Source organism: Megalopta genalis, unplaced genomic scaffold (assembly GCF_051020955.1).
Source record: "Megalopta genalis isolate 19385.01 unplaced genomic scaffold, iyMegGena1_principal scaffold0406, whole genome shotgun sequence".
Classification (NCBI taxonomy): domain Eukaryota; kingdom Metazoa; phylum Arthropoda; class Insecta; order Hymenoptera; family Halictidae; genus Megalopta; species Megalopta genalis.
Genome location: NW_027476475.1, coordinates 65001 through 76392, shown reverse-complemented (window position 1 = coordinate 76392; position 11392 = coordinate 65001).

Here is an 11392-nt window from a genome sequence, read left to right as displayed (position 1 = left end):
CGCCCGGGTCCAGCCGACCGTGAGCTTGCCCGCGACCGCAACTTTACGCGCGGCCGCAGCAGGGCACTGGACCCAGAGGGTGCCCAAACCGGAGGGGGAAGACCGGATTTCGCCGGTCTTAACATCCCCCCGGTCGCACCCTCCTACATGGGCGACGGCCACGGCAACCTCCTCCGGCGTGGTCGAGTCGACCAGGCCGCGCACCCTTAGATCGGCCTTCTTAATTGGGCGCGCGACCTTCACGCCGGTTCCCGCCAGCGCGTCCGCCATCTTCGCAGCTAGGGCAGTGGCCTTAGCTGCCCCATCAGCCCCGGGGACCTCCAAAATGATTCCCCCCGTCACCGCTCTCCTGGGCTTTAACGAGGCGATGCCAATCTCTGCCAGGTCAACCTTCGACCTGGCAGTGGCCATCGCCTCGGCGTACGTCATCGCCCCGCCGGCCGGTACCGTTATCGTAACGGCAGCCGTGCGGGGCGGACGCGGCGGCAGGGGAGCCCTCTTCGGGGCAGCCGGTGCCACCCGTTTCGCCGCCCTCCCGGCCGAAGAGGCCTTGGCAGCCGCCGCAGGTTTAGCTGCGGCAGCCGCCTTTTTGGCCCTTCGGCCAACTACCCTCGACCACAGCTCAGTAGGAGGTGTGGTGGAGGGCGGCACAACAGCAGAGGCAGCCCTCTGCTGTGGGGGCTGCATCTGCGCCGCCTTAGCGGAAGCAGCCCCTCCTCCACTGCCACCCTTTCTCCCCCCTTTCTTGCCTATCGACGGGCTGGGGGCGGGCCGCACGGGCGGCACCGACCGCGGATCCTGCATCCGCGGGATCAGCTCCCTCCTGAACGATGCCAGCTTGGCATCGATCAGGGAGTCGATCTGATGCAGCAAGTTTGCCGGCGCCGCTGCGGACGCCGGCAAGGGCCTCCCTCGCCCAGGGCGTTGGGGCCCCCGGGCGCCGGCGCCAACCAGCGGCCCCGTGCCCCCCTCAGGAGCCGGCGGCGGAGGCATCTCGGCTGCTGCCGGCTTCGCCTCCACCGCCTGACGGAGTCGGGCCACCTCGGTCCGCAACTCCGCCATCTGCTCTCTGAGGAGAGCGTTCTCTGCTTCCAACAGCCGGGTGGCGTCGGAAGCTGACCTCATGGCCAGCTCCGCAACGCCCGCCCGGCTGTTCAGGGCCGCCGCCTGCAGGACCCGCACCGTGGCCGGCCGCAACTCCCTTGTTGCGCTGGAGATCCTGGCCACTTCGGCCAGGCTCTCCATTATTGACGCCGCCACGTCCCGCGTCGGACGACTGCGAAGATTCGCGGCGACCTCCACCTCGTCCGGAAGTGGGTCGACCGATCTCCCGGGCTGCGGCCCCGGGGCCACCGGGTCGAAGATCGCCGCGATGAGGCCCTTGTTGGCCTCCGTCAACTTACGTTTGGCCTCATAGAGGCCAACGTACTGCCCAGTAGTTGGCGGCCTTCCCCGCTTCCTCCCTATTGAGGAGCCAGGGGCGCTCTGCGAAGAGCGGTGAGAGGAGACCGAGTGGTCGGACTCCTCTCCCGCATCGCATTCGCCAAGGTCCAAAGCGAACCTCTCTCTGCCGCGTGTTGCGGGAAGTTCCCGCAACACCGACCCATCCATGCGCTCGAGGCGCACGCTAGCTACGCGCGCCTCCTCCTCCCTCTCGTTTCCCCCCTCCCCGGTTTTTTTTATTTGTGAACTATCCATGATAAATCCCACGAGTGTGGTCGGAAAGGAGGTCACCCCGGGTAGAGCCGCCATACCCGGGGAAGGCTAATACGCCCGGGGGATCGCCAGGTACCCCGGGGTTGTCCGCTAACGATTGGTGCACCCACCAACCATAGCTGGCGCTGACTCCAGCTACGCCCTCTTCACCGCGCAACGCTGCTTGGGGCTAGGGATTTTTTAGAGAGGTTGTCATCCTCGCGGTCCAGCCGGCTAAGGCAAGACCCCCGTTCCTGTAAAACATGACCACAGGTTTACGGTATGTGTCCGACTTTAGTTGGCCCCTCACCTCAAGCCACTCCGGCTAGGTAGGACCTGCCAGGGAATAAAATCCCCGCCGGCACAGCCTTGAGGATCATTGGGGCACGAAGCCCCCCCACCACGACAAGGTAGCGGACACGGGGGGGATATTCTTGCTTAACTAACGTTTTTACATAGGGATTAAGCATTTAGAACGAAATCTAATGTAGGAAAATGGTACTTTACTCTTGATCGGTACGTTGGGACTTTGAAAATATTCGGGCGTTCCAATCGCTCGTCTGTTGCATCATAGCGCGTCTCGGCGCAATCGACCGATTCGCTCGATCCATTATTTTCGATTTACGGCTAAAATAAATTTTTCTAATTTTTTTCAATAACATATTCCTGCTTAAATAACTTTTTTACATAGGGATTAAGCATTTAGAACGATACATTGTTTAAAATAAGGGCACTTTACTCTTGACATTTTACGGTTTTTTCAATTTTCTGAAAAATCCTATCATTAGATTTTTTTAAAAATACGATATTCTTGCTTAACTAACGTTTCTACATAGGGATTAAGCATTTAGAACGAAATCTAATGTCAGAAAATGGCACTTTACTCTTGACATTTTTCGGTTTTTTCAATTTTCTGGAAAATCCTATCATTAGATTTTTTTAAAAATACGATATTCTTGCTTAACTAACGTTTTTACATAGGGATTAAGCATTTAGAACGAAATCTAATGTAGGAAAATGGTACTTTACTCTTGATCGGTACGTTGGGACTTTGAAAATATTCGGGCGTACGCGGCGCGCTCGGCGCTTCGAACAGCTCCGGTGTCCCCATTATTTTCGATTTACGGCTAAAATAAATTTTTCTAATTTTTTTCAATAACATATTCCTGCTAAAATAACTTTTTTACATAGGGATTAAGCATTTAGAACGATACATTGTTTAAAATAAGGGCACTTTACTCTTGACATTTTACGGTTTTTTCAATTTTCTGAAAAATCCTATCATTAGATTTTTTTAAAAATACGATATTCTTGCTTAACTAACGTTTCTACATAGGGATTAAGCATTTAGAACGAAATCTAATGTCAGAAAATGGCACTTTACTCTTGACATTTTTCGGTTTTTTCAATTTTCTGGGAAATCCTATCATTAGATTTTTTTAAAAATACGATATTCTTGCTTAACTAACGTTTTTACATAGGGATTAAGCATTTAGAACGAAATCTAATGTAGGAAAATGGTACTTTACTCTTGATCGGTACGTTGGGACTTTGAAAATATTCGGGCGTTCCAATCGCTCGTCTGTTGCATCATAGCGCGTCTCGGCGCAATCGACCGATTCGCTCGATCCATTATTTTCGATTTACGGCTAAAATAAATTTTTCTAATTTTTTTCAATAACATATTCCTGCTTAAATAACTTTTTTACATAGGGATTAAGCATTTAGAACGATACATTGTTTAAAATAAGGGCACTTTACTCTTGACATTTTACGGTTTTTTCAATTTTCTGAAAAATCCTATCATTAGATTTTTTTAAAAATACGATATTCTTGCTTAACTAACGTTTCTACATAGGGATTAAGCATTTAGAACGAAATCTAATGTCAGAAAATGGCACTTTACTCTTGACATTTTTCGGTTTTTTCAATTTTCTGGAAAATCCTATCATTAGATTTTTTTAAAAATACGATATTCTTGCTTAACTAACGTTTTTACATAGGGATTAAGCATTTAGAACGAAATCTAATGTAGGAAAATGGTACTTTACTCTTGATCGGTACGTTGGGACTTTGAAAATATTCGGGCGTTCCAATCGCTCGTCTGTTGCATCATAGCGCGTCTCGGCGCAATCGACCGATTCGCTCGATCCATTATTTTCGATTTACGGCTAAAATAAATTTTTCTAATTTTTTTCAATAACATATTCCTGCTTAAATAACTTTTTTACATAGGGATTAAGCATTTAGAACGATACATTGTTTAAAGTAAGGGCACTTTACTCTTGACATTTTACGGTTTTTTCAATTTTCTGAAAAATCCTATCATTAGATTTTTTTAAAAATACGATATTCTTGCTTAACTAACGTTTCTACATAGGGATTAAGCATTTAGAACGAAATCTAATGTCAGAAAATGGCACTTTACTCTTGACATTTTTCGGTTTTTTCAATTTTCTGGGAAATCCTATCATTAGATTTTTTTAAAAATACGATATTCTTGCTTAACTAACGTTTTTACATAGGGATTAAGCATTTAGAACGAAATCTAATGTAGGAAAATGGTACTTTACTCTTGATCGGTACGTTGGGACTTTGAAAATATTCGGGCGTTCCAATCGCTCGTCTGTTGCATCATAGCGCGTCTCGGCGCAATCGACCGATTCGCTCGATCCATTATTTTCGATTTACGGCTAAAATAAATTTTTCTAATTTTTTTCAATAACATATTCCTGCTAAAATAACTTTTTTACATAGGGATTAAGCATTTAGAACGATACATTGTTTAAAATAAGGGCACTTTACTCTTGACATTTTACGGTTTTTTCAATTTTCTGAAAAATCCTATCATTAGATTTTTTTAAAAATACGATATTCTTGCTTATCTAACGTTTCTACATAGGGATTAAGCATTTAGAACGAAATCTAATGTCAGAAAATGGCACTTTACTCTTGACATTTTTCGGTTTTTTCAATTTTCTGGGAAATCCTATCATTAGATTTTTTTAAAAATACGATATTCTTGCTTAACTAACGTTTTTACATAGGGATTAAGCATTTAGAACGAAATCTAATGTAGGAAAATGGTACTTTACTCTTGATCGGTACGTTGGGACTTTGAAAATATTCGGGCGTTCCAATCGCTCGTCTGTTGCATCATAGCGCGTCTCGGCGCAATCGACCGATTCGCTCGATCCATTATTTTCGATTTACGGCTAAAATAAATTTTTCTAATTTTTTTCAATAACATATTCCTGCTAAAATAACTTTTTTACATAGGGATTAAGCATTTAGAACGATACATTGTTTAAAATAAGGGCACTTTACTCTTGACATTTTACGGTTTTTTCAATTTTCTGAAAAATCCTATCATTAGATTTTTTTAAAAATACGATATTCTTGCTTAACTAACGTTTCTACATAGGGATTAAGCATTTAGAACGAAATCTAATGTCAGAAAATGGCACTTTACTCTTGACATTTTTCGGTTTTTTCAATTTTCTGGGAAATCCTATCATTAGATTTTTTTAAAAATACGATATTCTTGCTTAACTAACGTTTTTACATAGGGATTAAGCATTTAGAACGAAATCTAATGTAGGAAAATGGTACTTTACCCTTGATCGGTACGTTGGGACTTTGAAAATATTCGGGCGTTCCAATCGCTCGTCTGTTGCATCATAGCGCGTCTCGGCGCAATCGACCGATTCGCTCGATCCATTATTTTCGATTTACGGCTAAAATAAATTTTTCTAATTTTTTTCAATAACATATTCCTGCTTAAATAACTTTTTTACATAGGGATTAAGCATTTAGAACGATACATTGTTTAAAATAAGGGCACTTTACTCTTGACATTTTACGGTTTTTTCAATTTTCTGAAAAATCCTATCATTAGATTTTTTTAAAAATACGATATTCTTGCTTAACTAACGTTTCTACATAGGGATTAAGCATTTAGAACGAAATCTAATGTCAGAAAATGGCACTTTACTCTTGACATTTTTCGGTTTTTTCAATTTTCTGGAAAATCCTATCATTAGATTTTTTTAAAAATACGATATTCTTGCTTAACTAACGTTTTTACATAGGGATTAAGCATTTAGAACGAAATCTAATGTAGGAAAATGGTACTTTACTCTTGATCGGTACGTTGGGACTTTGAAAATATTCGGGCGTACGCGGCGCGCTCGGCGCTTCGAACAGCTCCGGTGTCCCCATTATTTTCGATTTACGGCTAAAATAAATTTTTCTAATTTTTTTCAATAACATATTCCTGCTAAAATAACTTTTTTACATAGGGATTAAGCATTTAGAACGATACATTGTTTAAAATAAGGGCACTTTACTCTTGACATTTTACGGTTTTTTCAATTTTCTGAAAAATCCTATCATTAGATTTTTTTAAAAATACGATATTCTTGCTTAACTAACGTTTCTACATAGGGATTAAGCATTTAGAACGAAATCTAATGTCAGAAAATGGCACTTTACTCTTGACATTTTTCGGTTTTTTCAATTTTCTGGAAAATCCTATCATTAGATTTTTTTAAAAATACGATATTCTTGCTTAACTAACGTTTTTACATAGGGATTAAGCATTTAGAACGAAATCTAATGTAGGAAAATGGTACTTTACTCTTGATCGGTACGTTGGGACTTTGAAAATATTCGGGCGTTCCAATCGCTCGTCTGTTGCATCATAGCGCGTCTCGGCGCAATCGACCGATTCGCTCGATCCATTATTTTCGATTTACGGCTAAAATAAATTTTTCTAATTTTTTTCAATAACATATTCCTGCTTAAATAACTTTTTTACATAGGGATTAAGCATTTAGAACGATACATTGTTTAAAGTAAGGGCACTTTACTCTTGACATTTTACGGTTTTTTCAATTCTCTGAAAAATCCTATCATTAGATTTTTTTAAAAATACGATATTCTTGCTTAACTAACGTTTCTACATAGGGATTAAGCATTTAGAACGAAATCTAATGTCAGAAAATGGCACTTTACTCTTGACATTTTTCGGTTTTTTCAATTTTCTGGAAAATCCTATCATTAGATTTTTTTAAAAATACGATATTCTTGCTTAACTAACGTTTTTACATAGGGATTAAGCATTTAGAACGAAATCTAATGTAGGAAAATGGTACTTTACTCTTGATCGGTACGTTGGGACTTTGAAAATATTCGGGCGTACGCGGCGCGCTCGGCGCTTCGAACAGCTCCGGTGTCCCCATTATTTTCGATTTACGGCTAAAATAAATTTTTCTAATTTTTTTCAATAACATATTCCTGCTAAAATAACTTTTTTACATAGGGATTAAGCATTTAGAACGATACATTGTTTAAAATAAGGGCACTTTACTCTTGACATTTTACGGTTTTTTCAATTTTCTGAAAAATCCTATCATTAGATTTTTTTAAAAATACGATATTCTTGCTTAACTAACGTTTCTACATAGGGATTAAGCATTTAGAACGAAATCTAATGTCAGAAAATGGCACTTTACTCTTGACATTTTTCGGTTTTTTCAATTTTCTGGGAAATCCTATCATTAGATTTTTTTAAAAATACGATATTCTTGCTTAACTAACGTTTTTACATAGGGATTAAGCATTTAGAACGAAATCTAATGTAGGAAAATGGTACTTTACTCTTGATCGGTACGTTGGGACTTTGAAAATATTCGGGCGTACGTGGCGCGCTCGGCGCTTCGAACAGCTCCGGTGTCCCCATTATTTTCGATTTACGGCTAAAATAAATTTTTCTAATTTTTTTCAATAACATATTCCTGCTAAAATAACTTTTTTACATAGGGATTAAGCATTTAGAACGATACATTGTTTAAAATAAGGGCACTTTACTCTTGACATTTTACGGTTTTTTCAATTTTCTGAAAAATCCTATCATTAGATTTTTTTAAAAATACGATATTCTTGCTTAACTAACGTTTCTACATAGGGATTAAGCATTTAGAACGAAATCTAATGTCAGAAAATGGCACTTTACTCTTGACATTTTTCGGTTTTTTCAATTTTCTGGAAAATCCTATCATTAGATTTTTTTAAAAATACGATATTCTTGCTTAACTAACGTTTTTACATAGGGATTAAGCATTTAGAACGAAATCTAATGTAGGAAAATGGTACTTTACTCTTGATCGGTACGTTGGGACTTTGAAAATATTCGGGCGTTCCAATCGCTCGTCTGTTGCATCATAGCGCGTCTCGGCGCAATCGACCGATTCGCTCGATCCATTATTTTCGATTTACGGCTAAAATAAATTTTTCTAATTTTTTTCAATAACATATTCCTGCTTAAATAACTTTTTTACATAGGGATTAAGCATTTAGAACGATACATTGTTTAAAATAAGGGCACTTTACTCTTGACATTTTACGGTTTTTTCAATTTTCTGAAAAATCCTATCATTAGATTTTTTTAAAAATACGATATTCTTGCTTAACTAACGTTTCTACATAGGGATTAAGCATTTAGAACGAAATCTAATGTCAGAAAATGGCACTTTACTCTTGACATTTTTCGGTTTTTTCAATTTTCTGGAAAATCCTATCATTAGATTTTTTTAAAAATACGATATTCTTGCTTAACTAACGTTTTTACATAGGGATTAAGCATTTAGAACGAAATCTAATGTAGGAAAATGGTACTTTACTCTTGATCGGTACGTTGGGACTTTGAAAATATTCGGGCGTACGCGGCGCGCTCGGCGCTTCGAACAGCTCCGGTGTCCCCATTATTTTCGATTTACGGCTAAAATAAATTTTTCTAATTTTTTTCAATGACATATTCCTGCTAAAATAACTTTTTTACATAGGGATTAAGCATTTAGAACGATACATTGTTTAAAATAAGGGCACTTTACTCTTGACATTTTACGGTTTTTTCAATTTTCTGAAAAATCCTATCATTAGATTTTTTTAAAAATACGATATTCTTGCTTAACTAACGTTTCTACATAGGGATTAAGCATTTAGAACGAAATCTAATGTCAGAAAATGGCACTTTACTCTTGACATTTTTCGGTTTTTTCAATTTTCTGGAAAATCCTATCATTAGATTTTTTTAAAAATACGATATTCTTGCTTAACTAACGTTTTTACATAGGGATTAAGCATTTAGAACGAAATCTAATGTAGGAAAATGGTACTTTACTCTTGATCGGTACGTTGGGACTTTGAAAATATTCGGGCGTACGCGGCGCGCTCGGCGCTTCGAACAGCTCCGGTGTCCCCATTATTTTCGATTTACGGCTAAAATAAATTTTTCTAATTTTTTTCAATAACATATTCCTGCTAAAATAACTTTTTTACATAGGGATTAAGCATTTAGAACGATACATTGTTTAAAATAAGGGCACTTTACTCTTGACATTTTACGGTTTTTTCAATTTTCTGAAAAATCCTATCATTAGATTTTTTTAAAAATACGATATTCTTGCTTAACTAACGTTTCTACATAGGGATTAAGCATTTAGAACGAAATCTAATGTCAGAAAATGGCACTTTACTCTTGACATTTTTCGGTTTTTTCAATTTTCTGGAAAATCCTATCATTAGATTTTTTTAAAAATACGATATTCTTGCTTAACTAACGTTTTTACATAGGGATTAAGCATTTAGAACGAAATCTAATGTAGGAAAATGGTACTTTACTCTTGATCGGTACGTTGGGACTTTGAAAATATTCGGGGGTTCCAATCGCTCGTCTGTTGCATCATAGCGCGTCTCGGCGCAATCGACCGATTCGCTCGATCCATTATTTTCGATTTACGGCTAAAATAAATTTTTCTAATTTTTTTCAATAACATATTCCTGCTTAAATAACTTTTTTACATAGGGATTAAGCATTTAGAACGATACATTGTTTAAAATAAGGGCACTTTACTCTTGACATTTTACGGTTTTTTCAATTTTCTGAAAAATCCTATCATTAGATTTTTTTAAAAATACGATATTCTTGCTTAACTAACGTTTCTACATAGGGATTAAGCATTTAGAACGAAATCTAATGTCAGAAAATGGCACTTTACTCTTGACATTTTTCGGTTTTTTCAATTTTCTGGGAAATCCTATCATTAGATTTTTTTAAAAATACGATATTCTTGCTTAACTAACGTTTTTACATAGGGATTAAGCATTTAGAACGAAATCTAATGTAGGAAAATGGTACTTTACTCTTGATCGGTACGTTGGGACTTTGAAAATATTCGGGCGTACGCGGCGCGCTCGGCGCTTCGAACAGCTCCGGTGTCCCCATTATTTTCGATTTACGGCTAAAATAAATTTTTCTAATTTTTTTCAATAACATATTCCTGCTAAAATAACTTTTTTACATAGGGATTAAGCATTTAGAACGATACATTGTTTAAAATAAGGGCACTTTACTCTTGACATTTTACGGTTTTTTCAATTTTCTGAAAAATCCTATCATTAGATTTTTTTAAAAATACGATATTCTTGCTTAACTAACGTTTCTACATAGGGATTAAGCATTTAGAACGAAATCTAATGTCAGAAAATGGCACTTTACTCTTGACATTTTTCGGTTTTTTCAATTTTCTGGGAAATCCTATCATTAGATTTTTTTAAAAATACGATATTCTTGCTTAACTAACGTTTTTACATAGGGATTAAGCATTTAGAACGAAATCTAATGTAGGAAAATGGTACTTTACTCTTGATCGGTACGTTGGGACTTAGAAAATATTCGGCCGTACGCGGCGCGTCTCGGCGCTTCGAACAGCTCCGGTGTCCCCATTATTTTCGATTTACGGCTAAAATAAATTTTTCTAATTTTTTTCAATTACATATTCTTGCTTAGATAACTTTTTTACATAGGGATTAAGCATTTAGAACGACATATTGTTTAAAATAATGGTACTTTACTCTTGTGATTTTTCGGTTTTTTTTGATTATTTTGAAAAATAAATTTTTGTAATTTTTTTAAATACGATATTCGTGATCAGTGAACGATTTCACATATGGATTAAGCATTTAGAATCGTGCGGAAGCGTTATTAAAAAAGTTTACTCGATGCGATGGGACTTTGAAAAGTTTGTGAAAATTTTCATATTGGGAAAAAATGTGTAATTTTTTGTCTAGTTTACGGTAATGTAATTTATTTTAATGTTTACTATAAATTTTTTTTTCGTTCGTTCACGCGCTATGTTACAACAGCACGGCCGGGCGGTCTGTTGCCGCGGCGGTTTACACTCATAAGCGCGCGTGCTATTCGGCCGGCGGCGCCGGCGTCCTTGCCGGCCGTTCGGTATCTATAAGAGATACACGGTCCGTGCGAGGCGGACGGAGCAGAGCGGGTTTTGGGCCAATTCTACGATCTCGGTCGAGAGAAGCTGTCTCAGAGCTCCTTCGGGGCTTCGGTCCTGACTGTTTCGTGCCGTTTACGTTACGGACTTTTCTCCACACAGCGTGGCCACGGGTCGGTGTCTTTGACCGAATGGCCCATATGTGGCAAGCCCTACGGGGTTGGTTACCCGTATGCACTTTGTATGTATACTCGTACTCACTGAGCAATCGACTCTTCTGTCCGAGCGATGGAAAAATTTTTTAAAATGCATCTGTAAGATTTGGAAGCAAATCGTACCAATTGAAAACTGTGGCTAAAATGAATAGCCCAGTGGAGAGAGAAAACTATCAAAAAACTGAT